At 44.8% G+C, this 26,873-nt stretch overlaps 1 protein-coding gene across 2 annotated transcripts in view; it reads right to left on the reverse strand.

Annotated features, from left to right (window-relative positions):
- Window positions 1–26,873, reverse strand: part of LOC146182220 (uncharacterized) — a 296,023-nt gene that overhangs the window by 153,938 nt on the left and 115,212 nt on the right. For both annotated transcript variants that reach the window (XM_084577270.1, XM_084577269.1), the window contains exon 2: window positions 21,074–21,208. The gene's annotated coding sequence lies outside the window, so the exon portion shown is untranslated. The remainder of the gene's footprint in view (window positions 1–21,073; window positions 21,209–26,873) is intronic.

Here is a 26,873-nt window from a genome sequence, read left to right on the forward strand (position 1 = left end):
ATTGTGAGTAGTTCATTCAAACTGCTTATGGCGATTGGCGGTTCTGCATAATAACATTGTGAGTAGTTCATTAAAACTGCTAACTTATAGCGATTGGCGGTTCTGCATAATAACATTGTGAGTAGTTCATTCAAACTGCTTATGGCGATTGGCGGTTCTGCATAATAACATTGTGAGTAGTTCATTCAAACTGCTTATGGCGATTGGCGGTTCTGCATAATAACATTGTGAGTAGTTCATTAAAACTGCTTATGGCGATTGGCGGTTCTGCATAATAACACTGTGAGTAGTTCATTCAAACTGCTTATGGCGATTGGCGGTTCTGCATAATAACATTCTGAGTAGTTCATTCAAACTGCTTATGGCGATTGGCGGTTCTGCATAATAACATTGTGAGTAGTTCATTCAAACTGCTTATGGCGATTGGCGGTTCTGCATAATAACATTGTGAGTAGTTCATTCAAACTGCTTATGGCGATTGGCGGTTCTGCATAATAACACTGTGAGTAGTTTATTCAAACTGCTTATGGCGATTGGCGGTTCTGCATAATAACATTGTGAGTAGTTCATTCAAACTGCTTATGGCGATTGGCGGTTCTGCATAATAACACTGTGAGTAGTTCATTCAAACTGCTAACTTATAGCGATTGGCGGTTCTGCATAATAACACTGTGAGTAGTTCATTCAAACTGCTTATGGCGATTGGCGGTTCTGCATAATAACATTGTGAGTAGTTCATTCAAACTGCTTATGGCGATTGGCGGTTCTGCATAATAACATTATGAGTAGTTCATTAAAACTGCTAACTTATAGCGATTGGCGGTTCTGCATAATAACATTGTGAGTAGTTCATTCAAACTGCTTATGGCGATTGGCGGTTCTGCATAATAACACTGTGAGTAGTTTATTCAAACTGCTTATGGCGATTGGCGGTTCTGCATAATAACATTGTGAGTAGTTCATTCAAACTGCTTATGGCGATTGGCGGTTCTGCATAATAACACTGTGAGTAGTTCATTCAAACTGCTTATGGCGATTGGCGGTTCTGCATAATAACACTGTGAGTAGTTCATTCAAACTGCTTATGGCGATTGGCGGTTCTGCATAATAACATTGTGAGTAGTTCATTCAAACTGCTAACTTATAGCGATTGGCGGTTCTGCATAATAACACTGTGGGTAGTTCATTCAAACTGCTTATAACGATTGGCGGTTCTGCATAATAACACTGTGAGTAGTTCATTCAAATTGCTTATGGCGATTGGCGGTTCTGCATAATAACATTGTGAGTAGTTCATTCAAACTGCTAATTTATCGCGTCACAAGAATTTCAGTTTCAACGTACTCGTTCATTGTCTATACCTAGTGCTGCATCTTCTCTATATCCACTGGCACCACCTCTTCAATTTTGAAGAGACAGTCTTGAATGCAAGCGCTCCCTCTAGTCTTTTGTCGATTTGCGCCCCATGTACAGAGTGCCTCGGTTGTTCGAATATACTTCCCTCAGGTGACCATAAACGAAATGGAAAATGAAATAGAGCCGATGTGAAAAGGATCTAAATGGTGCTGATATATTTCTTGGGCACACAGCTGTGAATCAAGTCATGTCATCGACGAATTGATTAAAAGCACAGATGAGCCTGGAAGCTAAAAAGGCTTAGCTGGAGCTAGAAAAGAGTTCCTATCGATGCAGAGGAGTTTCTTCTTTGTACTCAGTACGAGTAGAGAGAAACAGAATGGTGAGCCCTCTCTTTCTATCGCCAAAAAGAGATGAGTACCAAAGAATCGGCCCAACCTTTCAGCACCTCTATCGCATTTAGGATACAACCTTCTCTCTTTCTTCCTTTGGCATCAGAAGTAATAAATAAACCCTTTGAGTGCCCTTGTTTATAAATGCACAATGCCCGGTCTGCTATCGGCGGGGAAATAGGTCATGTGAAAAGAGCGAAGATGCGACTGCTCCAGGCTTCTTCGGTCGCTCGTTATAAAGCAAGTACTGCCCATTCTTCTGTCCCTTTCAATCTGTGCTGCAGGCTTCGTTCTTGTGGAAGAAAATTCTCCCCTATCATTCTTCCCTAAAGTGTGCCGTATGAACTGTAACGGCTTCGTTTAATCGCCAAAAACAGCCATTGGCTATGGCATCATGTAGAACTCGTTTTTATTCTTCAGCAGAGTGTTTGCTTCTGGTGGCATGAGGACAGCATATGAACGCTTGGGAAAATGAAGACACGCGCGAAGAACCGGCGATACAATAATAGGAGCACCGACTTCTTTTTGGGACGTCAGGAACAAAGCAGATCGAAACGTGTGGCGGCGCATTTAGTGTGGTCATGTTCACGCGATAGTATTAAAGGCTTTGTTCTGCCGAATGTGTAGCCTTCTCGGGGTAGTGAGCGAAAAATCGCGGACATGGCACCACCAGGTGGTATTTGGCCGGCGACATGGCTCCGTACTGTTTGGTTGGCGGGTTTTGTGACGTCACAACATCACATGACATGCTAGGAGCTGCCAGATTCGTCGCCAAACATTATCACTGATGGTGAATACTGGGTCCCGTTTATTTAGGCCGAGAATAGGCGTGCAAGCTCTGGGGTGCAGTATAATAAAACAAGTAATTATAAAAGCTGGATTGACGTATTTTTTACATAAGATGTGCGTTTTCATCAGTTTAAATAAACGTCAGTAAAGAAATCTTATAACGAAAGAAAACAACGCTGTGATAACCATTATTTGGAGCCAAGTAAAAAAGAATAGTTTTAGTGCACACTGCTTTAATGAATCCGAAGCAACAAAGTGATTATTTTAAAATATGGCTTAGTTTAGCTTTGTAAAGATTACGACAGCAGACAACGATAGAACAATAGCTATTGAAGACAGCCAAGAGGAAGCGCTTTTGTGAAGCCACAGTTTACCTTTGTTAACTCTACCTAATTATTACAAAATTGGAAATGAAATAGTAACCCCCGCTACTGCAAGCAACAGTGCTTATAAACAAAAAGGGGGGGGGGGGGGGAGAGCTACATGGCCGAAATAAAAAGTAAAAAAAAAAACAATGCACAACTTTCACTGTATTTTACTTATGTAGACTCCTGCTAGAGGCATGAGGTGTATGGAAACACTGTCAAGATCATGAAAGCGTACTCAGAAAGCGCACTCATTTCCAAAATAACTGACGTTTTATGTCTTTGAATGCCTTTCACTCCGCTCGCTGCCTCCGAACTGGTTTCCTCTGTAAACGCTATCAGCGACATGAAAACATGGTCACTCATCTTCAAAACAACTTGTGCTTTACGTCGCAGAAAGTCTGTCTTTGTGCTCACCATCTCTGAAGTGTTTCCCTTTGTCTCGATTCATGTGGGCCCCATTAATTTTTTTTTTGCCTGAATATGCATCCTTTGTGCCTCCTAACTACACGTTATCTCCCAGTTTAAGACAACGCTCTTACCTCTCAGAGCGAGAGAAAGTGCTCTAAGCAGATGAGCCTATGTACGTACATGTAAGCCAATGAAAATTTTTACTTGCTTCCTCCTCCTCACTCCCGTCAATGTTTATAATCCCTTTCAGGACTGCGTATATATTTTCTTTCATGCGAATTTTTTCATATATATATTTTTTCATTGTCTCTGTAGATTTATTAGCGTGTACAATGCAATAACAAAGGTTCCTATGAGATGAGTCTTCAAAGAGTGCCTTCAGGGCCTCGCTGTCTGGCTTGCAGGTATTAAGGCGAGGTTATACACACAATAGGAGAATATAGATAAAACGCGAGCAGGGGTATCAGAATCCGACAGAATCCGACAGAATCAGCTTTGCATTCGGGAAAAAACACTTTTCGCGCGGGGACATCTCAATCTCTGGTACCGGTGTAAGAGCATAGAGCATGCACATCCCATAAATAGCCACTGTAATCGAAGCCGAGCGATTATGCAAGCCTTCTAGGTGCACTCGAACTTCTTATTGCGTATTCGTGAGAAGGATAGAAACCACCCGGCAAATAGAGCAAAGGTTTAGAAGAACTCGCAAAAACCACTCTGACCAGCTCAACGCGCATTATTGGAATATAACATCGTTTCACCGAAGTAGCAGGATAAGCGAAAAAGCAAAAAATGAGTGGCAGCATATGCAATGATGCTACTTTGTTACCTGAGCAAATGTGTTTGGTATTAGGAAGAGGAGGAGGAGAAAAGGAGGGTGGAAGGTAGTGGTGGTAACCTGAAATAATTCCGGTTGGCTACCCTGCACTGGGGAAAGGGTATAAAGTTAAGGGGTATCAAGTTAGTAAAACACACATAGGCGTCTTTTGGACTACATTTATACCATTTAAGGGGTATTAAGTGTTTGGTATTAAGTTAGTAAAATACACATAGGCGTCTTTTTGACTACATTTATACCTACACTTTTTTATGAACACTTTTCTCGGCATGCCTGTGTGAGGGCGCGCGCGCGCGCGTGTGTGTGTGTATGTGGGGGGGGGGGGGGTTACTTTCTCTCATTTTTTTTACTTAACGCTTAGGGACGCTTATCTGGAGTAACCAGTCTGGCCGGTCGGCTGGCCACCATCACCGTTTAAGACAATCTTCTTAACATTCAGTCGTGTGCGCTCTGTACGCTACTGGCAGTTTGATTTGGCTCACAGGTTTTAACGTACCGATGATACTTACGCTATGAGAGATGTCGTAGTGGAGGATTCCAGAAATTTCGGCTTCCTAGACTCCGTAATGTGCACTGTGTCTTTCTTTTCCGAAGAGGACGAAAGCATGGGATAGGGGTGCTCGCTTTACATTTTTCATTTCTTTGAAATGGGTGTTAGAAATAAGTTATTTCTTTTTCATAACCGTATACATGTCGAGCTACTGTAGAAGAAGGTACTGGTTAGTATTGGGAATGACAGGATCTGTTAAAAAACGGCAGTCGCAGAGGGCAAAGAAAAGACTGGAACGGAAGGAAAGCCTCAAGGATGATACAGAGTTAGATGTTTTGAAAGGAACTACGCTACGAGAAAACAATCGATGCGGGGAGATTTCAAAAAACAAAAAAACAATTACCCCGACAGCAAATTCTTTTCTAAAAGATGCGACCTCGACATTCCCGATATCTATCTACAGCCCACGCTTGCTGTGACCCAATTTGTGTAACTTTGCCTGGCGTGTCCTATGTGTTGCATAAGTAATTGAAAGTTTCATTATCGAGAATTTATACAGGCATCATCATTTAATTGCGAACTAACAATCGCAGTCTAACAACCGCATCGAATTGGAAGCGAGTTAAAAGGCTGCAGCCGCAGCAATCTGCTCCTCGCAGGCCCTCGCCATCACTGGCACGCGACTTCTTTTATTCTGGCCGCTGGCGAGGCTGGCACTTGGCACCAGTCACTTCGTTACTCTCGGCAGGGAAATTGCGGTCGTTCCCCTTCGGCTGCGTGCGCTCCTGGTGCAGTTGCTTCAGCTCTTCACGCAGACCGCACAGTGGTCTGGCATCGGAGAGATGAACGCCGTGTTTCGTCTTGCTGAATTTGTGCTCCCGCTTCTTCCATTCCGGCTTATGGGTTCACCTCTACCGTTGCTTGTTTCCTCTTTTTCTGTCAGATAATGTGCTGACAGTTGCTCTGGCAACGGATGGCATTTGGAGCGTTACTACTTGCGGCCCTGTTCATATCGACGAAGCACACCGATGCCGGAGATGGAAGGGGAGTTCTATTACCGCAGACCCGCGTGCGAACGTGAAAAGAAGCGACGCGTCATGTACTCTTCCATCAGTTTGAGCTCACGGATCAATGTGACACAGAGCGACCAAGCCACCCAACCCTCCGCGAAATGAAAGGAACCACCCTGTCCACCCCTTCTTTCTCCCTGTTTTTTTTTTTCTCGTCACACTATCTTGTGAAATACATGAAAATGCATGACCTGAGCCGCTCCTTATCACTCCCATCGTTGCATGCCGAGGCGAGAACTCGAACGCGCGCCGCGGGTTTCACTCAAAGCCTTTAACAAATGACGCGGTGTGCGCTGACAGAACGCCAAGGTCTTCTCTTTAGCACAAGCCTTCTTTACTCAGTAGTGCTGCTCCGTTACCTTCACCATCACTTCCTTTCTTTTTATATTTGTGTCTAAATTCACTCCCGCAGGAGAATAAAGGCTAATCTTCGTTTTGTTCGGCTTGCACTGTGTATATCCCGCGATCTGAATACTTAGTTCCGCTGTATTGCCGAGTTATGAATTGACTTGGCTCTGCTCAGCTCGAAACTTTGGAGATGAGGCGTCCACAGTCAAACAAATGTATAATTCATCTTCCCGTCTCGTCAAAATAACCTATGAGATTCAGTGCCATTATTTTGGCCACTTAGCAGCCCCGCCCCTTCTGTACCTGTCCTCGCAAGTAGTACCTGTCCACGCAACTGCCCGTTTTCTGTCTTCCTCGTTCGTAGCATGCCCGGGCCACCTAGCGATCGTCCCGGCCGGTCGCAGTCGCAGATGCTCTTCGATATGATGTCACGTGACTAGGGGGCGAGTTTAGTGCTGTCTCACCACGGGTGTAGTTCGTGCCGGTCCGAGTGATTCGATGCTTCCGCGTACGTGACAGGCTGAGTTTGATAACGCAGCCGGTATAGATCGCTGAGAATCAGCAGCGAAGAGGAAGCGTGACTGCCTCGAGGTAGACACCACCAAAGATCGAGAGGGTAGCATAGAAAAGAAAACCCAGTGTGACCGTGCAGCCATGCTTTAAAGAGCTTACACTCGGGTAACCGTGTTTAACCGGCGTAAACCTCAGCAGCGTTTTGACACACGACTTTGTTTCTGGCACGGACCTCGAGCGAAGTCTGATCTTTCGTTAGCTATAAGCTGAAATGCACACAAACGCAACCCTGAGATTCGAGTCACGCTTCCACTGGCGACCTAGTCTTCCAGTTCACGGCGGTGTTATCAACAAGATAGCTTCTCGCTCTAGCGCTCGAGGCCGGTTGGAAATTGATCGTTCATGAGGAAAGTACTGGAAAGTTTTTTCGTGTTTCTTTTTCTATTAGTTGTCATTTCTCAGAATAGTTCGCCTGATTTAACAAGAAACGGTAGTTCAAAAGAATTCAAGACCGAAATAACTATGTGTGCCATTAAATGAACGGCAAATCGCAAGAAATGTCATGTGCGTGTGCCAGTCACGTCGTTTCCAATATTCTGGTCAGGAAAAGCGCACCCTTGCAATACCCAGTTGCCTGTGTTGTCACATATTGCGATGGTCTATTTTCTAAAGAAAAGCGAATATTTCTCAATACACAGCTCCGTGCTAGTCTATAAGAAGTACTTACAATATGTTTTCTAAGAATCGCCTTGTCCATGAGGCGCAAAATATCATATCCGATGCACTTTTTGGTTCGCATATCTCCAAAGAACGAATACTTTGGCGTGTGTTTGATAAATATTTTCAAAATAAGTAATCCGCAGTCCATGGAGAAGCATCACCTCCGCCTAGCGATTGGTTTTATGCGGTAGTGTGAACGTACCGTGTCACACAAAAGCTGGTGTCGGCGTTGTTCTCCGTTGTTGTAAAGCGAAACTTTGTGCCAGCATGCGGCGCCCACGGGAGAACTCGCGATTTTACTGCGCTGTCATAGTTCACATGGCGTGCAAGCATTACAAAAGTGGCGCCTATTGCATGCGTTGTCCTACGACTCTATGCTAATGAACAGCTGTGTCATTGGAAATGATTATATTGAACAGGCGATGTTAAAGGCGTTATCAAACCTACTCTTAAGGGGAAGCACGAGCTTCCCTTAATTTTTTGTATATTCTAATTGTTGGTGTTTTCGCATTTCATTTTCTCCATTTTTACTTCTATGGCGAAAGGCGCTTTGTTACTGACCTTACCTCTAGAGCGTGAACTATACCTACTCTTCGCACTGCAACTTGTAACGCCATTCAATTGCGCCTTTGACCTTGATCAGAAAGACGCTGTAGTGGAGAGTTGCTGAAATCTGGACCACGTGACATTTTTTTAACGTGCGCTGACAACCTAGCCAGGCGCAGACCTACTTCGCTGGCGATCGATTGTTGCCTCACCATGGATAAAGTGCGTGCCTCATCAGTTCAGTTCAGTTCAGTTCAGTCGTTCAGTCGCGTCCGACTCTTCGTGACCCTATGGACCATGTCACGCCACGCTTTCCGGTCTCTCACTATCTTCCTAACATCCCATAACTTCATCTGCAGCGCCTCGAGGATGCCATCTAACCATCGCGTTCGCTGCCTACCCCTTCTCCGGCGACCCTCAACCTTTCCCAATATCAAATCTTTCTCCAGCGACTCCTCTCTTCTCATCAGATGACCAAAGTAGCTGAGCTTTAACTTCGGTGCAGGCGTTTGGCTCGTGCGCAGCCGTCCTTAACTGATGGCTATATTTAACCAGGACAAATCTCTATATTGTTTTTATTATAGAGCAGACACTAAGAGTTTGCACATTATACGTTGCGGACAGACTAAGAAAACTCGGCAGCTAACTCTACGAGTGTGCACGGGGATGTAGATGACTGCTTTTGTCTGCAATGCATTCGCCGCTGTCAGAAAATGACCACGACGCATAACATAGAGTTGTCGTTGCGTCACGTACGACGGTACTCACTGTACAGAGCCGCTTGTGTCTATTTACATTCGTCTCGAGCTCGCTTGTCCGTGACACTATTGCCCCACTACGAGCATCTCTTTCAGTGGATTGCGGATAGTGGGTCCACACTGTGAGAAGGGCAAGCAGGCAAGGAATAGAAGCTGTAGCAACGAGTGAGGAGCCACGGCAGTAGCACGTGCTTTCATCCGAACCTAGATACTGCATACCTTCACAAGTGCAGCGACCGAACGAAGCAGACTTTGGAAGCCTTTCGAAACATTGCGAGGTCACAAGTGTGAGTCAATATAAGAAAGGGTTCCGCACAACGAAGGATTCTTTCTCATCTTTCTTCTTGCTTCTCTTCTAACTGGAGCGTCTAATATCAATGCCAGTAATTACGACGTTGGATGCTGACTAACGAGAAAAAAGAGACGTTTATTTCAGAGAATAGCAAAGGAAGTGGTCAGAAGGGTCATTATCTGGTTCGCTACTTAGAGATGGGCGATGTGAAGAGGAGAAGAGGATTTTGTTGGGCAATGATATAAGTGGAAGAAGGATGGAAATTTTACATGCGGATAAGGAGGGAGGCTAATCACAGCCAGGAGCTGAAAAGCATGTAGAACAAAATGCAAAAAAGCGCCTATATTCCAGGAGAGCTTTTATGGAGTGATCCATGAAAGGCAGCGTTGGCCTACTAGTGGTTAACGTTCATTAGTAGGACTAATAAAACATGTCGGCACATTAGGCGTTTTACGCGTTGATCGAAAGCAGGCGGAAAGCGTGGTTTAATACATTGATTTCGTCTGGCTTTAGGGTGCTGGATATTGGAAGCTTTTTAGAGGAAACTGCCATGTCACCACTCGCCTTTACACTTTGATGTAAGAGACAAACAACTTGTCTTAAATGGTTTTGTCAAGTATTTTGTGTTCATGCTTTCATCATTTGTTCCAGACGTACTAAAAACTAAACTGCTCTGAACCAGATTTTGGTGTGCATTTTCCACGTCTGTTTAATGTGAGCAGACGTGGAAGCTTAGCCGATTACAGCCGCGCTTATATTTCCAAAGTGCGCATGACTCCAGTGCTACCAAGTGCACGCTTCCAACGTTCACTGACTCAATAACGAGGCCATAAATAAACAGATTCCGAAGCTTTAATTTATAGAGACAGTGCCGTGAAACGAAGGGTAGCTGCTTGTTCTTATCCTAACGCAGTGAAAGCAAACACTGTTAGACCATGCTCTGTATTTGTTTTTCGCTGCCGTTTTTGTATTCACCGTTGTCTGTGCTATTATAAACAAGGAGGGTGAGAGAGTGAGAGAGAAAAAGCTTTTATGAAATACAATAATTAGCAGGAGCTAGATGGTTCGTGCACCTAGCCACCTAGCCGAGGGCTCCGCTAGTCCGCAGCTGACCTGCGGACTAGATGTATGATCCAGGTATGCTTGTCCAGGTTTTCAGTGGTCAAGGCCGCCTCCCACTGCTCGTGTGTAGGGTGTGGCACAATTACATTTTTGTCAGGTTTACTGACGAAAAGCTGCCTAGGACAAATTTTATATGGGCGACAAACTAATACGTGCGTGCCGCCTGGAGAGGTGTTGATGTCTTTTACTGTTATTTTGTCTTCTTTTTTAGCAGGAAACGCAAAACTCACCTATGACTAATTGCACTATTTTTAGAACTAACTGTAATGTAATATCCTTACTTCTTGCGAGTACTAATTAGTAGTCTAGCCTAAATAATTCGTGCGATTTTCGAAACAGGAATCATTAGTGCAATTGAAGTACTTGTAATCAGTAACTTTGCCGTAATATAGTGAATTGGGCCAGCGTCTTACGCAGCAAGTTCGACGAAGCTTAAGATGGCCACAGTCAAGAGCGTTTGTTTGTGCTTGCTTCATTACGAAAGCTCGCTTCCCGGCACTCTTGCGGCTTTATTCGCGAGGCGATCAGGATCCGCGAAGGCCGGAAGGGTGCAACCAGTGGGCGCGATCGATCCTGATGTTCCCCACTTGCTTGTTCATTAATAAGGTGGCTGACACCACCGAAATCTCCTAAATGATGAAGAGGAGAGAACAGAGAACAAAAAATTAATCGCAGCAACACAGGTATGTTTCCTTCGCCACACCCTACTCGAAATCATCACATGCTGTGGCCCGCGGCCTTCCAGCTAATGACAATGTGTTAGAGATACGCTTCACGGCACTTTCATAAAAGCAAATCAATTCTGTAAATGGTTAAACCATGTCGTAATACTTGTGTGCTGGGTTACCCATCTCACATGAGGATTTTCTTTGACGTGTGTATGTATGCCCTGCTGATGCCTTCATATTAACTAGCATTTACCCATCTGCTAGCACTAAGTGCAGGATATCTTGTCAGCCCTTTAAGAGTCAAATTTTAAGCACTTTCGTCGTTCCTAACAACCTCTGTGGAATGCGTTTAAATGCAGTGGAATATTCATTGGGGCCAAATATGTTAATTGTTAAGGCAAGATATTTTCTTTTTGCGTTCATCATTGAATCGTCAAAAAAATGCTTGTCAGTTTTTTTTTGAAAGCGAGATTTATATGATTCTCGAAATGGAACGTTCGTGGTATAGTTGGTCATTCACGTGTTTTAAAATATTCAATATTGCTTAAATAGAAGGGTTTTACAGCATCCCCTTCGTGGTAATTGAGTTTATCTCTGAGAGACGACAGATCGCATTCAAGTTGTTACTGCAAGAATTTTACAGTAAGGAACTTTAAACGTGGGACAAAACAATTACCTTAAATTACGTCTGAAGCGTATTATAAGGAACGTTTTAGAAAATTAGCATGGCAGTGTAATGTCACTGAAATGATGTAAGATATGAGTACCACGGCAATAGAAGTTTACAATATAGGCTACTGAAATTGGAAAAAAATGTCAAGCTCGCTAACCAGTGTGGATATCACTTTTATGATGCCCATTTAATTTCTTTGAATTTTTATTTCGTTTCTGAAGACCCGAACAACGGGCATTACATAATGGGTAGGATGTATTAGGAAAACGTCGAAACAATAATGGATCATTTTAAACACTTTCAATGAATGTAGACGAGTGCCAGTCTTCCCACGAACCTCATTTGTAATACCGTACTATTGTGCAGCTGTGCGCGAAAAGACTATTATGGAGGACACATAAGCTACGCTTCTAAGGCTATGACACGATAGTGTAGGCTACCAGCTAACAGATAAAACCCCACACTAACCAAGCCGCGCGAACGTGCTTGCGTGCCTTAGGGGTAACGTGAATGCAACGGTTTTGACAGGTTGATTGATATCACTCTTCCATATAAAAGGAGAGTGGCAACTCCCGTCAAACGCAATGTCAGGAAACCCTACGTCTAGTTAGGGCACGGCCATGTCAGCTGCCAGCTACCGCCTGCCAGCGCCATGCTACGTTTTGCTCAGAACGTGAACGCCGGCAGCCCCTCGGTCGCTGACACCACAGTCGCAGCGAAAAGGGCCTTCAACGTTATCGAATTAAAAATAGTACAGGTACTTGAGAGCGGGCGGGTCACCTTCAGCTGATGACTGGCGCGGGACGATGTGTGTGCAAGCAAACTAGCAGTTATTTTAAACACCACGATAAACCGTCGCTGGCTCGCGAAGCTACGAGAATTCTTTAAAAGGCCCTGGAAGAAACTTCCAGTGCCTGAAAATAAATTCAGAAGTTTCGGTAAACCATTCATGTGTTTGTACACAAACTCATATGCTGCAAACTACAGTTCATTTCGCACAGTTTTTTGTAGTATCCTTGATCAGTACAATAATTTAAAAAGCAATGTTCTTGCTTGAGGGCATAGCGTGAATATACTGGATTATGTATTGTGAAATGAAACGCAAGCGAAGAAAGTAGAAGGCATAAACAAAACAACATAATCATAACATAACTGCACAGCATAGACCTAACAGCATGAGGCATAAGGCGGTATGCAATGATGAACTGAAAAGACGTGGAATGGTTGTTGCACAAGTTTGATAGGAAAGGAGAGAAATCTCTTGCCACATGGAGGTCCCATAGTTATGCTGTACGACGACGTCATCTTTACAAATTCCAAAGTTCATTAAGTACGAAAACCATTACAGCTAAAATAACCATAACGCAAGAAAGACTTCTGCTTAAGGGGGTAGCAAGACTATCGCTTAAAAAAAATAGAAACGAAATTTGCTGTGCCTGGTATCTCGAGTCAAGGACGTTGGAAATATTTATAATCCCTAAGGGCTTTGAGAGCGCGGCTAAATAACACGGATGACCTGTAGTATGGCACGGTGAAGAAATATGTTGCACAACTCCCGTACTCTTATACCGAGTTTGCATTGTTTGCGAGAGGACGCTGCCTGAAATGACACCACCGCGGAGCAGCAAAGCGAAAGCGTTATTTTGCAGGTGTTGTTGCATTGCTCGGGAAGACGAACAGCGAAGCACAGCTCAGAGCGGTTCTTCCGCGAAAGGAGAAACTTTTTCAAAGCCTCGCCGGACATTATGTTTCAGTCTCCTTAGTGCCTTTCTAGAAATCTGAACCATTATATCAATGCCAAATTAGACTAGAGGTGAACGTTTTACAGTAGTTCCTATTTTTCTCTTCAAACGAATAAGGAGGCTTCTATTAATGAAGCTGTAAATATAAGATGCGATTGTTAAAAAAAACAACAGCACAAAACCAAGACAAAGGACAAGGGAAGTAACACACAGCACAAGCGCTAACTTCCGACTCAAAGAAATCGAAAACGACGGTATCGAATGAGACCCTAGTAGCTGAACAACCGCGTCCACCGTCAATCCCAGGAGAATCACCAAACACAACGAAATGGGAACAAAGATAAAAAGAAAGAGGGTAGCGGTGGGGGCAATCACCGATGGAAGACTCACGGCTTTGAACATAGGAGAAGATAACTCTCTTTTAGACAAGGAAATGGAAGTAATCTATCGCATTTATCTTGCAATATAGCAACCTGTGCGGTTTCAACGACTTCACAAGTTAGCTTATCTCTGCTTTTCGCTATAACTGATCATTTATACAGAAAAGGACGAGAAATTCTCGCAATGTAACGCCAGACTACCGCCATTGCAAGCAGGACCTCAATTTTATTTACGAGTGCTGCGCAAATTGGCTTATTACGCTTAATCCTACCAAATGTAAAATAATGACTCTCAGCTGTAAACAAACCGACTCCAAGTTGTCCTACCTCTGACTGAGACTTCGTCCTACAAATACCTAGGGAATCAATTGACATCAAACCTTTACTAGTCCGAACACATCACTTCTGTCTGGGCTGAAGCATTCTGTTCACTTGGTTAGATCTGCCGCAACCTTATGAAAGCACCTACCCATGTCCGTACATACGTACATAACTTATGTACAGCTAAAACTAGAACTTGCGTCTGCTGCACGGTCATCATACCAGAATTTTCTGCATACAACGCTAGGTTCAATACAAAAGAGAGCTGTCAGGTTTATCTCCAGCATCTATATCGCCAATTGAGTGTATACTGCGTATACTGCGATAAGCCTTCGCACTGCCACGTAACACTCCACTGCGCACATCTAGAAGCTTACACAATAGCGTTAGTTTCTCGCGCACAAAAGCCTTCAATTCATCCGCATACCTTCGCGCCATATCACTCTGGAATGACATCCCCGTTTTATTTTTCTTCATTGAGAGGCCCTGCTGCATTCTGTCAGCCCGTGCTGAGCTCTTACTGTTAAGATAACCATCCACATTACTGTGCAATTTTAGCCTTTTGTCGTGCTCTTTACATCTTGTATGTATTTTCATGTATTATATTCCGTGTAACGATGCACATACTGCGCAATTCGTTTGATATCTATTGTGATTTGACATGCATTGCTTGTGGTTTCACTCACTATTAGTGACTTTTATTTCTTATTGTAACGCCCCTTGCACAATGCTCACAGGGGCCAGTAAAGTTCAATAAATAAATAAATTACTATGTTGGAGCCACATACTCAGGAGAACAGACTGACAGACAGAGGCAGAATTAGGGAAGGAATGGGTAATGAGGGAGTTGCTGCTTGGCTACCTTACACGAGGGGAAGGAAAGGGGGAAAGCGAAATATAATTATCTAAAGTTGGGTACGCTGTATGTAGTATGTTGGTGTTATGGTTTAGTCTACCACAGTGCTGTGAAAACCTGTAGCTCCCGGCTACCTTAAACTGTCCGTATGTTCTGCAACTGTCAGTTTCAGAGAAGTATTACTCTCAATTAAGGAGCAAAGTCGGGAAGTTGATAAATATTCATTATGGAACAATGCAGGAAACATGGATAATGTACAAAGGAAAAACGTCTTCTATCTCTCCGTGTTTACTGAGTTGTCGCTGAATTATGAATAGTATTCTCAAGTTGCGACTTCGGCGACAAGTTTTCCGAAGATGACAAATGGCTTATTAGACCAGGCAGCGCAATCAGCCAGTCTGCTTGCACCATTCGAAAGATTCATGATCCAAACTCTCCTTTAGTAATTTGTCAGCTTTTACTCTTGTTTGACACTATAAGATAAATCTCGATGTCTGAAGCTTTACTGCCACTTATAACATCGGTCGGTCAATCTTCAATGCGCCTCTGTAGTTCTAGAATGCCGCCGGGCATTCGGCATTTAGCGCTGATTTACATTTCACAGTAGTTGAGTGCGCCTTTCGTCTCTTACTAATACTGTTTTCCTGTTGTTTCTCTTCTACTGAGACTATGTCTAGCGAAGGAAGTAATAATGAGCTAATATAATACTCTACACCACGACATAAATGCAGGAATAACGTTGATTTGTCTTCCGTTATACGTCCTCGTCGACGACTCCCGTGCCTATTATGACGATGATTACTAGGCTTTTCTCCACTCTCTTTCAACCTGCCTCTCACGATATTTGTGGCGTCGGTAGCAAAGCCCTGAAGAAGCAGATGCTTTCGGCGTGGGAATGTCATCGTATTAGGCTGTGCCAGTTAGCGCCCAAAGCCATCGTTGAGAGCTTCAATTAAGCCTGATACCCAGCAGCGTATTATCCACGGTTTCCATAATAAGCCTCAGGCGATGTGCACATCTTCCGCTTCCCTGTGATGGGGCTTCCCTGAGTGGAGAAAGGAATCTGCCACTCTACGAACGTGCCCACCAGGCTTGTATATATACCTTTGTTCCGCTGGAAAGTTAGCTTTTGTGTGGTCTGCGTCTATTGGTCGATACGCTTACCCATTCTGATTATACCTTGCCACATATTTCAGTCTGAAATCATCCAGGAAGTACTCACTGTTTCTGTTTAGAAAGAACGGCTTCCCAAGACGCTGTCCAAACTAAAGCGTCTTTGTTCCGACTCACGAGCACCTCAAAGGCGATGAAATTGAGTGCTACAACGCTGGAACGTGATGCTGAGCCTTACTAATGTGGACTTGAGAGCACACGACGTTAGTAAGGTAGTAAGGGTAAATTGTTAGTGCTGGTTACTTAGCTCTCGCGCAAATACCGGCTACATAGTAATGCTCACGAACTCGGGCTACAGCACTCCTGGCGAGGCGATGCTACAGCAATGTCCGGGCTTTGCCTGGAGATGCCGCAACTAAGCAGGGTTTATCCGTCGGCTGCCGCTCTTCGTAGAATTCCCTTTTTTATGTATCACCTTTCTTACACCGCGTTATCTTTCCCTTGTAACGTGAGTGAATGATTGTATAACGGGTTATCAGGGAGAAAGAACGTCGTAGTTTGGTTTCAGTGCTGGGAAAAAATTAGGTAAATTAGACAGCAGGATGCGAGCATAACTGAGCACGTTACACCAACAGGACAGATAGAATCTCGCCTTTGTATATCTGGCAGTCCGTGTGACATCAGCACACGCTTTCCGCTTACAGTAACCCATTAAAACGGCGCATAGGACAATGATGAATGGTAGCTCAGTGTTTAACACGCTTAGCTGCTGAACCGGAGTTGAAGAGCGTAAGCTGATGGGCTAGGTAGTTTATAGCGCTTACCAAGGTAGAACCAGCGCACACAGACGTAAGAAAAGACTGAGGAGGCACACGCACAACACAATTGGATTTACATCTTAAAAGAAACAGAAGGATGAAATGTTATATATTGTCGCTACGCGAGCACTTGCTCGGATAAAAGAGAAAGAAGGCATTTAGAAAAAAAAAAAATCTTCTTTAGCATACCAGAAGTTATGTTTCCTGCGAAAAAAAGAAATGGAGGATGCTATACGAGATGTAAGACTAATTGCATATAAAGCTTTTGTGAGGCCAGTCCACGCGTAATTAGTATCGAGTCCTAATTAGAATTATTTGAAGAAACAATTAGGAATAGTTCAGAGGTACGCAGTACGCTTCATTTGATGCCTATATCGAAGGACAAACTCAGTTGCAAATATGCTGTCTTCCTGTAACCTGGATTTATTAGAAACACGTAGACAAAAAAACAATTGGTGAAGTTATTATTTCAATGCTCCAAGGACAGATAAATATTCAGAAGGAAACATACAAACAAGCAACAAGCAAACAAAAGTTCTAGAACAAATCGTAGTTAGATAACTCCGCCGTACTACGCCCGTAGTGAAGCTCTCAGGAATTCCTTCTTCCCCCAAGTAATTGAAATTGCGAATGACTTGCCAATAAGTGTTATTGAACAGGGTGATCTGCATGAATTGAATGATCTCTGGATAACTATCTGCTTGAAAGGGCCATTTGATGCTTGACTGAATGTACCGTTTGGTGCTGACCTATTCAGTGCTTGTGAATAATGCTGTTTTTCTATGAAGATTTTTCATACCCTCTCTGTGCGGACACTCGCACGAAGGTCCGTACGAGCTCCAGATTTTACAACTTGAACCACATAGAAGTTACCTACAATCCAGGTACCGCGTGTTAGTGTGGACCCCTGTCCGCCAAGAAGGATGGTAAGAAGAACTGCTACACGTATATTTCAGACGTTATGAAGTATTCCGTCGCATTGGCAACGTGGGTTGGGAAGTTGTTCCACGGCGAACTGTGGTTCTCGGACGTCGGCAACCACGGACTGACATTGTGCATGTAATGTGAGTTGCGCCGTACTTTTCGCCTGACAACAATGACGCTCCAATTTAAACAGTGTTCGGGCTCTCCCTTTTATTAATGCGTAAGCATTAAGTGGCTCTGTCGGCAGGTCCGTGTCATCACGAGTTTGTCCGCACGATTATGTTGGCACAAAAGGAGCAATAAAACACGGAATGATTGCATTATATAGAGGAAGAAAAGATGCCACTGGGGAAAAGAATTGGCGCATGTGGATCAATTAGGTAATTTATTACAGCCACTTTAGTCAATCGGACGTCGAAATAGCCAACCAGGTTAATGGCAATGTCGAAAGTAATCACTTGAAACCTCATTTCTGGCCACGTGACCATACGAGGTCGTCGGAATATTAACGTAAGACCATTTTTTAAACCTGAGGCCATTGAGCTAACACACCAGGCGGAAATAACAAAATACTACTAATCCTCTTCCTTCAGCAATGCAACAGAAAATAAAATTGCGTTTGCGTTTTTAACACTCTTTCGTAGGCATATGAAAACCACCAGGGCTGCTCCTGGCCCTATGGGGCTGAGAATGGTAGATCACTGCCGCTTGCGACGTGGGCTAGCCTGCCACCATATTTTTATCTGCTGTAGGTCGTCATTGCACCCGCTGCCGTTTCGGTGGTGGGACAGCAGTGTCCCATTGCTCCGCACTCGGGTTTTAAAGTCTGGTACAGCGAGCTCAACGGGCGGCAGCAGCCAGCGGAGCCCTGGACTGAGGGCAACCGACCATTGTGAAAAAGTGGACGAAGTCGACGGAGAAGACTCTTGTGGATACAACAAGCAGACATCTCTGAAGACGTCCAAAAACCGCCAAATAATATAGGGCTAAATAAAGTTTTTCCTCCTCCTCCTCGGTGGTGGGTACGACGGCTGTTGCGACGCGCGTCTTTCTCTCCCTCTTTTTCTGTCTTCTTTATTCTCTCTTCTGTTCGAGACTCCCCTGATGGGGCTGGGGCAGGTAGGTCACCGCCGCTAGCGGCGGGGGCTATCCTGCCACCGAATGTTTATCTGTTGTAGGCCGTGGCCACCGCTTCGGTGGTGGACGATGGCTGTTGCGGCGCGCGTCTTTCTTTCCTTCTTGCTGGGGCAGGTAGGTCACCGCCGCTAGCGGCAGGGGCTATCCTGCCACCGAATGTTTATCTGTTGTAGGCCGTGGCCACCGCTTCGGTGGTGGACGATGGCTGTTGCGGCGCGCGTCTTTCTTTCCCTCTTCCTTTTCTGTCTTCTCTATTTCCTGCATTTCGATGGAGGCGAAACGAAGTGGCGTCCGTGTGCTGTGCGATGTCAGCGCACGTTAAAGATCCCCAGGTGGTCGAAATTACTCCGTAGCCCTCCACTACGGCTCCCCTTTCTCTCTTTCCACTTTCACTCCCACCTTCCTCCCTTCCCTTACGGCACGGTTCAGGTGTCCACAGAGCAAGTGTGACAGTTACTGCGCTTTTCCCTTCCTGTGAACCAACCAAACATCATCTCTATTTCCGCTTCTGTCTGCCCCGCCGGGGTGGTGCAGTGGTAAGACGCCCGACTACTGTGCCGGAGCACCCGGGTTCGAACCCGACCTTGTTGTTGTTGTTGTAGTGGTTATTTATTATATGTACAAAAGGAAAGAAAAGATGTGTGCCAGCCTCGGTATCTGCTATCTTATATCTGAAGCACCTGAACTGGGGCGGCGGAAATAAAGGGATAGCGAGGAGAAGGTAGAGGAAATCAAAGAGGTGAGCGATAGGGAGAAAGAAAAGGGTAGGTAAAAATAAAAGAAATATATACACTATGGTACAGTATACAGTAGTTTGCTTGAGGCCCACCCGCAAATGTCTTAAGTCACTGAGCACTCGGCACATCGGGCGGGCCTCCGCAATAGCTCTGCGTCCAGGCAACTTTCACAGCGCACGCACTGGCCAACTGTACAAAACACTGACTGCTGTCGTGAGCGATCGGCCGTTATTGTGGGAAATAGCACACTTGGAGCGTTCAGTCCCAGCGCGTACTATCTGGCGAGGTGAAATAGGCGGGTCATCAAGCCCGCCTGTTCGATGTACTCACACAGGCTCACGTGAGCTCGCTCGCGGACGCGCGCACAGCCCGGCGGCCACAGGAGCACAGCTACGCTGTCCGGGATTACCCCCTGCGCTCTGTAAGCCGCCAGCAACTCACGTCGTGGTTCGGCTAGCGCGGTGCAGCGCGGTAGAAGATGTTCGAGAGATTCTACCGCGCCACAGCCGTCACACACGTCACTAGTGGCAAGTCCGTGGCGCATCCGTCGTTCCCCAGGCAACACACATCCAATGCGTGCATGGAGGATCATTGCGCGTTGCAGCCGAGTCAGCGAGCGGCCGCTGACACTGTGAATGCTCTTGCGATGCGTGGGTCGGAGTGCTGCGTCCGGAGGTGCGGCTGCGTTTCGATGGAGGCGAAACGAAGAGGCGTCCGTGTGCTGTGCGATTTCAGCGCACGTTAAAGATCCCCAGGTGGTCGAAATTACTCCATAGCCCTCCACTACGGCTCCTCTTTCTCTCTTTCCACTTTTACTCCCACCTTCCTCCCTTCCCTTACGGCGCGGTGGCGGTGTCCACAGAAAACAAGTGAGACAGTTACCGCGCCTTTCCCTTCCTATAAATAAATCAGTAAATCTGTCTGCACGAGGCAGCGGAGATGGCTCAGCTACACAGCCAGTAGCAGGCCCGTGCATTTTCTTTTCCTTCTTCCTACAGCCACAACTCTCTCTCACTCTGCTCTCTTCTGTTCGCACGAGGCAACGGAGGTGGCTCAGCTACGGAGCCAATAGCAGGCCCGTGCATTTTCTTTTCCTTCTTTCTTCAGTCACAACAACAACGTATACTGAGGCATCTGAAGCAAGGAGGTTGCAGACGCCGCTCAAGCGCATCGTCTGCTACATGCCTATACCGCCACTAACTTGTTTCACCCGCTTCATTCAGGAAATCTACGTTTCGGACGGAGCCTGCTCCGATCTGATTCCTGGACATCAGCACGTGTACAGCCGCCTGCCTCGTCACCGAGACCGGCCCGCTATCGCTGACACCTACCGGAACAACTCTCCTACAAGAAGACGCGCCGCGCAACACCCCTGGTCATTTGGGCAGTGGTGCTTGCAGCCTTATACAGCCACTAACTTGTTTCACCCGCTTCATTTATGTTGGTGTACCACTATTTTGGTTACTAGACTAGTTTCATCTGCTGGTGCCTTAACTAACTTGAAGTGGGAATCATGCCGTCTTGTGCCGAATTTGCTAAGGAAATTCAGTCACTTCGGGATGAAATGGCTACAATGAAGGAAGCCATAGCAACATTCAGTAACCTGTATAAAACGGTAAAGAAAGACAACAAAGCACTGAAAGAAGGAAACAGACAGCTAACGCAGCGCATGTCTGATCTTGAGCAATACTCACGTTTGTACAACTTCTAGGTGAAAGGTGTTCCAGCGACGCAAGGTGAAAACTGTGTGCTGATTTTTCAGCCGATTGGTGGTGACAAAACTGGCTGTCCGGTCAACACGTCAGAACTTGAAACTGCGCACCGTGCCTCTGCAAAAACAAATAACATTATTGCGCGATTTATGTCAAGAGACAATGCAATTCAGTTTTTTTTTGCTAAAGCTAGGAAGACTAGTTTGTGCACAGTCGATATCGGGCTTCCACAGGGCTCTGAGTAGCCAGTGTACGTAAACGACTACCTTGCATCTGAATGAAAACGTCTTTTTAACCGCGCACGCGAACTTAAGAAGGAAAAACAGTGGAAGTACTTGTGGATTGATAACTGCACAATCAAAGCCAGGAAGGCTGATAAGAGCGCAGTCTGTCGCATCTCGCGCATCAAAGAACTTGAACGATAAAGAGTCTTCATTGGCATTACTGCACCTTAACATTCGTAACATACGTAAACATCACGATGACTTTGTAACATTACTTTGCTGGATCACTTCTTTTTCTTTATCTGTCTATCTGAGACGTGGTTATCCCACAATGATAGAAACTTACATGGGCTTACAAACTACGCCTCGGAATACTGTAATCGTGACACTTGTCGGGACGGTGGATCTGCGGCCACGACACGTATTCATCAGATCTGATTTTACTTATGCCCGTCGGCATGATATCTCAGTGCGAATCCATTTGGCTTGAATTTCATCAAAGTGTGCTGCCCCTGAATAGCCGCAATACAGTAGTTGGCCGCATTTATCGCTCACCGTCATCTTCTTGACCGGTTCGCAGTTAGAAATAATTTTTAACATCTTGACAACAGAAAACAAAAACATAATAATATGTAGTGACATAAATATCAATATTCTTGACCCTAGCGGTTCATGCTGTTCTGAATATGTGCAATGTATGCTAAATTTTCGCATTTCTTCTTTAATTCTTTCTCCAACTCGTTCTGATTTTATTAAATCGGATATATAATTTACCACATATTGACTAATACGGATGCTGATTACACAGCGGGAGTAATAGAGTATACAATTACAGATCATAACCCCATTTTTCGGTCTCTCTAGAGTTGAAAAAGAAGGCCGAAAATAACCATAGAAAAGCATCATTTAGCTATGAAGAATTTACCGGTCTAAATCCTAAAATAGATTGGAGCTCAGAGCTAGAGTAGGAATGCCCAAATAAGGCGTTTGAGCAGTTTTCGACCAAAATTGCCACCTGAATTGATCAATGCATCAAGTATACCCCTACTGTGAGGTTTCGAACACCACGAAATCCATGAATTGCCATTCCCCGGGTTCGTTCTATTCACAAGAAAAAAATATGCTTAGAAAGCTGAAAACCCCGCCTTTGTTTTGAGATGTAGACTGCGAAAACATTCCAACATTCTTTCCTCAGTGATGAAACTTGCAAAGCGTAATTACTATCAAGATCGCATTTTAAGAAACAGAAACAACTGTACACGCAACTGGCAACTTATTAAATAATTTCTCAACCATGAAAATCGCAAAGCATGCATAAGAACAATATCGTGTGAAAATACCACCTATAATAATTTCCAGCAAAACTTCCAATGCTTTTAACCAGCACTTCAGCTTTTTTCAGAGTTCACAGGCCGTAACCACTTTACCCTCCTTGACACGTTATTACTACACTTTTTACTTGCATCCCACATCTGCAGAAAAAGTCAATCAAGTTTTTAAATCACTCAGTACAACCGGTTCAGGATTAGACTCTATTCATCCCTCTAAAGTTAAGCCTATCTTTGAGGACATATGCGCAATTCTGGCCATTTTAATAAACGAGACATTTAAAGCAGGTGTTTTTCCACATTGCCTTAAGGTTGGTAAAATAATCACTGTTTTCAAGAAAGGTTATTCAACTTGTATCCACAATTACCGTCCAATCTACATCCTTCCTTTTCTCAGCAAAGTCATCGAGAGGCTTTTTTACACATGGCTAATGAATTACCTAAGTACACTTAACTTTTAGTTCCTCAACAATTTGGATTCCGACCAGGCTATTCTACCGAATTAGCACTCATAAATTTTATTAAAAGTGTGAATCGAGCCATTGACAACGGATTAATTGCTGAAGCCATTTTTATTGACGTAACAAAAGCTTTCAACTCAATCATCACATTCTTGTTCATAAATTGGAATCATTTAGAGTCTCCGGCCCACCCCTCGAGTTTATCCGCAGTTATTTGAGCAATCGATCTCACGTTGTTCTTGTAAATAATGATTTTTCTACCATTCAGGCTGTAAACAAAAGTGTTCCGCAAGGATCGATACTATAGGCGCTCTACTCGTTTTAATGTTCATTAATAATCTGCCCGTTGCACTAAATCACACAAATTATATGTTATATACGGATGATACAACCATTTATGCTTCTCACAGATCTACCGCCACACTTCAGCATATGCTCAACATAGATCTTAATAACATTACCATGTGGTGCAGAGACAACAAGTTACAAATAAATCCGCAAAAAACGACTTTCGTGCTATTTCACTCTCCTTTCACTTTCATAAACGTTATTCCAAAAATAACGATTGATAATTACTATGCGCTGCCTATCTCAGAAACTTCCAAGATTCTGGGCGTGATTCTAGACAATTACTTAAAGTTCCATCACCATGCTCAATCGCACATGCATTAAGTTTCGTTCGGAATTCACATTATAATAAAACCCGTTTTTATTTTCAACCTCACATAATACGTTCATTATGCCTACATTCGTAGTGATCTTAACTACTGTTCGTATTGCTGGGGAAATACATATTACACGTATATTGAAAGACTTCAACTCCTTCAGAATCAAGCCATCAGGCTCATGACATTCAGTTTATTCCAATCATACCCTCTACCACTGTACCACAGCTTGAACATGCTTCAACTTCAACATTGATTAAGCCTAAAATTGTCCATGATTATGTATGAACTAATAAATCATCATGCTCATATTGATGGCATCACCAACCTGCTTGTAAATAGTAATTCTACCAGGTTTAAACAGCGCAATAATCTTTTTTTGCCAAACGTCAGGACTAATTACGTAAATTTACTACCTTGTTTGCCGGCATATTCCACTGGAATTCTTTACCTCCAGAAATTAAAGCATCGCATGCTGTTCACTCATTTCATTTCAGCGTGAAAGAATATTTAATAAACATATTACATAGTTAATTTTCTTCGACCGTTATAGAAGTGCTATTTTGTCGGTTCTATGTACTCAAGTTGATGACCTGTATATTTATTTTCTTAAGTTTCACTGATGTATATTGTAAACGTTGTTTTGTAGGTTGTACTTTTATACTAATTACTTGTTACACTGCTTCCTATTTTTTTTTTTTACATTTCATCCTCACTTGCTTTGTTCTGGGAGGTCCCCCTGACAGCCTTGCACTACGGGACCTCCTTCTGTACAATTTTTGATTGATTGATTGATTGGTTGGTTCACAGGAAGGGAAATGCGCAGTATCTGTCACACTTGCAGCTGTGGACACCTGAACCGCGCCGTAAGGGAAGGGAGGAAGGTGGGAGAGAAAGTGGATAGAGAGAAAGAGGAGCCGTAGTGGAGGGCTACGGAGTAATTTGGACCACCTGGGGATCTTTAACGAGCACTGACATCGCACAGCACACGGACGCCTCTATGTTTCGCCTCCATCGAAACGCAGCCGCCGAGGTCGGGTTCGAACCCGGGTACTCCGGCACAGTAGTCGGGCGTCTTACCACTGCATCACCCCGGCGGGGCTGTACAATTTTTACTGGATTCAGTTCCTTGATCTTCTTTCTTGAACTTGAGTTACGTCGGCAAACGCGGTGGCGTTTCATTCGTACAAAGATGCGTTCAAAAAAAAAAAAATGCCCACGATTATGTTACTTCCTAATGCGAAATTTGAGCGAAGCTCATCAGCTGTTTCATCTTTTCGATAAATTGAGGCAAAACGAAGAGGCGTCCATGTGCTGTGCGATGTGAGGGCACGTTAAAGATCCCCAGGGGGTCGAAATTACTCCGTAGCCCTCCACTACGGCTCTCCTTTCTGTCTTTCCACTTTCACTCCCACCTTCCTCCCTTCCCTTACGGCGCGGTTCAGATGTCCAGAGAGCAAATGTGACAAATACTGCGTCTTTCCTTTCCCGTGAACCAATAGAGAGAAAAAAAAAAGAGGCAAGGATTTCGAGCAAGGCAAATAAGCACAATTACATACTTCTTTTTTTTTTTTTTAATTTTTCACACGTATTCCTTCAAGAAACACTCCACTAACAGTTCTTGGCTGTCATGAAAGAAGCTTTGTGGTCCGAGAAATGAAGAGAGCAATTGAGTTATCGGGAGGTTGCGGGAGGCAGCGCGTGGGTCCATAGGAACGTTGCGCAACGAACAGAGAGCAGCGACTCGCTGACGCCGCTAGCGAGTGAAGCGAGCCTGGAAGCGAGTGAGAACGGGATGCACGAACCGTGATCCGCCGCTGTACGGTTGCTTTCTGTGGATGAAGGATGCGAGCGCTATTGTATCCCCCTCCAGACCGGTCGTCTCGGTGCGCCGGCATACTTGCGGAGCGGTCGGCGTTTCCGCAACCGGAGAGCACCCTCGCCTCCACTCAGGAAGAGGGGGGGGGGGGGGGGGGTCTCCTCTTTCTGCATGGCGGCGACGGTGTTCTACACAGCACGTTGTGTTGACTAGCTAGCGACGTCAGTAAGTCGCTGCTAGCGCTGCCTACAGCGACCCCTTTTTTTTTTCCTCGTGTGCTCCGGTAGCTGCGCGCGCTCCTGCCCCCATCATTCGCCGCTGAGTGTACCCCCCCCCTCCTCCTGCGAGGCTCCGGTGGCCAAAAAGCCGGCTCGAACGGGGGGGCTGAAAGGGGGGCGGAACTGGTTACGAGGCCGACGCCGACGCCGCCGCGAAACCCAGGAACGGCCGCCAAAGAGCTGCGCTCTAAAACGCAAACGCATTATTATATTCTGTTGCCTTCCTGAAAGAAGGGGATAGTAAAATTTTCATATTTCTGCCTGTGTAAAGCGTATCAGCTCAATGGCCTCACCTATCTAACCGCATCAGGAGAGAGGAGCGCTGCGGTCCACTCACGCCGGACAGGCGATCGTGTAACGCCCGGCCACCATTTCTGATGCTTGACGAAACGAGAAAAATGTTGCGGTAAGGTTTGCTTACATGTGGGTTCCGCGGGTCGTCCTCCCAACTCGCACCCACATAGGTTTCGCGCTGTTTTAAAAATATTCAGTAATGAGATCTCATATTTTCAAGATCTATTCCAGGATGTTCATAGTTGCTTTGTACCGAATAACACCATACGTGCCCCGTGGAAGGAGAAAGCTGCAGTGGAATATTTCAGTTCCATGTATTCCTATGGACGCTAACGCTACATTTCACCCCCAGTCGGCTGCGGCGCCGCGAGCACCCCTTTTCTTTGTAAACACGGTGTTAGTCTATACTCGGGGACAACTTTTTGTGGCAATGGAGCCAAAGCTACGGGGGCAGAGCTCTCCTAACTGCGTTACTATGCCATGTAGTTCCGAGCACCTGTAGCCAATGCTTGTTCAACTTTAACAGTGTCCTTGGCTCCCATTAAGCAGCAAATGTTCCTTTACGCCGCTGATGGCTTATGACAATAAAGACGCGACTATGGAGTTAAAAGTTAAAGTTAAATTGGTTCACAGGAAGGGAAAGGCGCAGTAACTGTCACACTTGCTCTGTGGACACCCGAACCGCGCCGTAAGGGAAGGGAGGAGGGTGGGAG

The sequence above is a fragment of the Amblyomma maculatum genome, chromosome 8 (genome assembly GCF_055883805.1).
Source record: "Amblyomma maculatum isolate TAMU_Amacu chromosome 8, ASM5588380v1, whole genome shotgun sequence".
NCBI classification, from domain to species: domain Eukaryota; kingdom Metazoa; phylum Arthropoda; class Arachnida; order Ixodida; family Ixodidae; genus Amblyomma; species Amblyomma maculatum.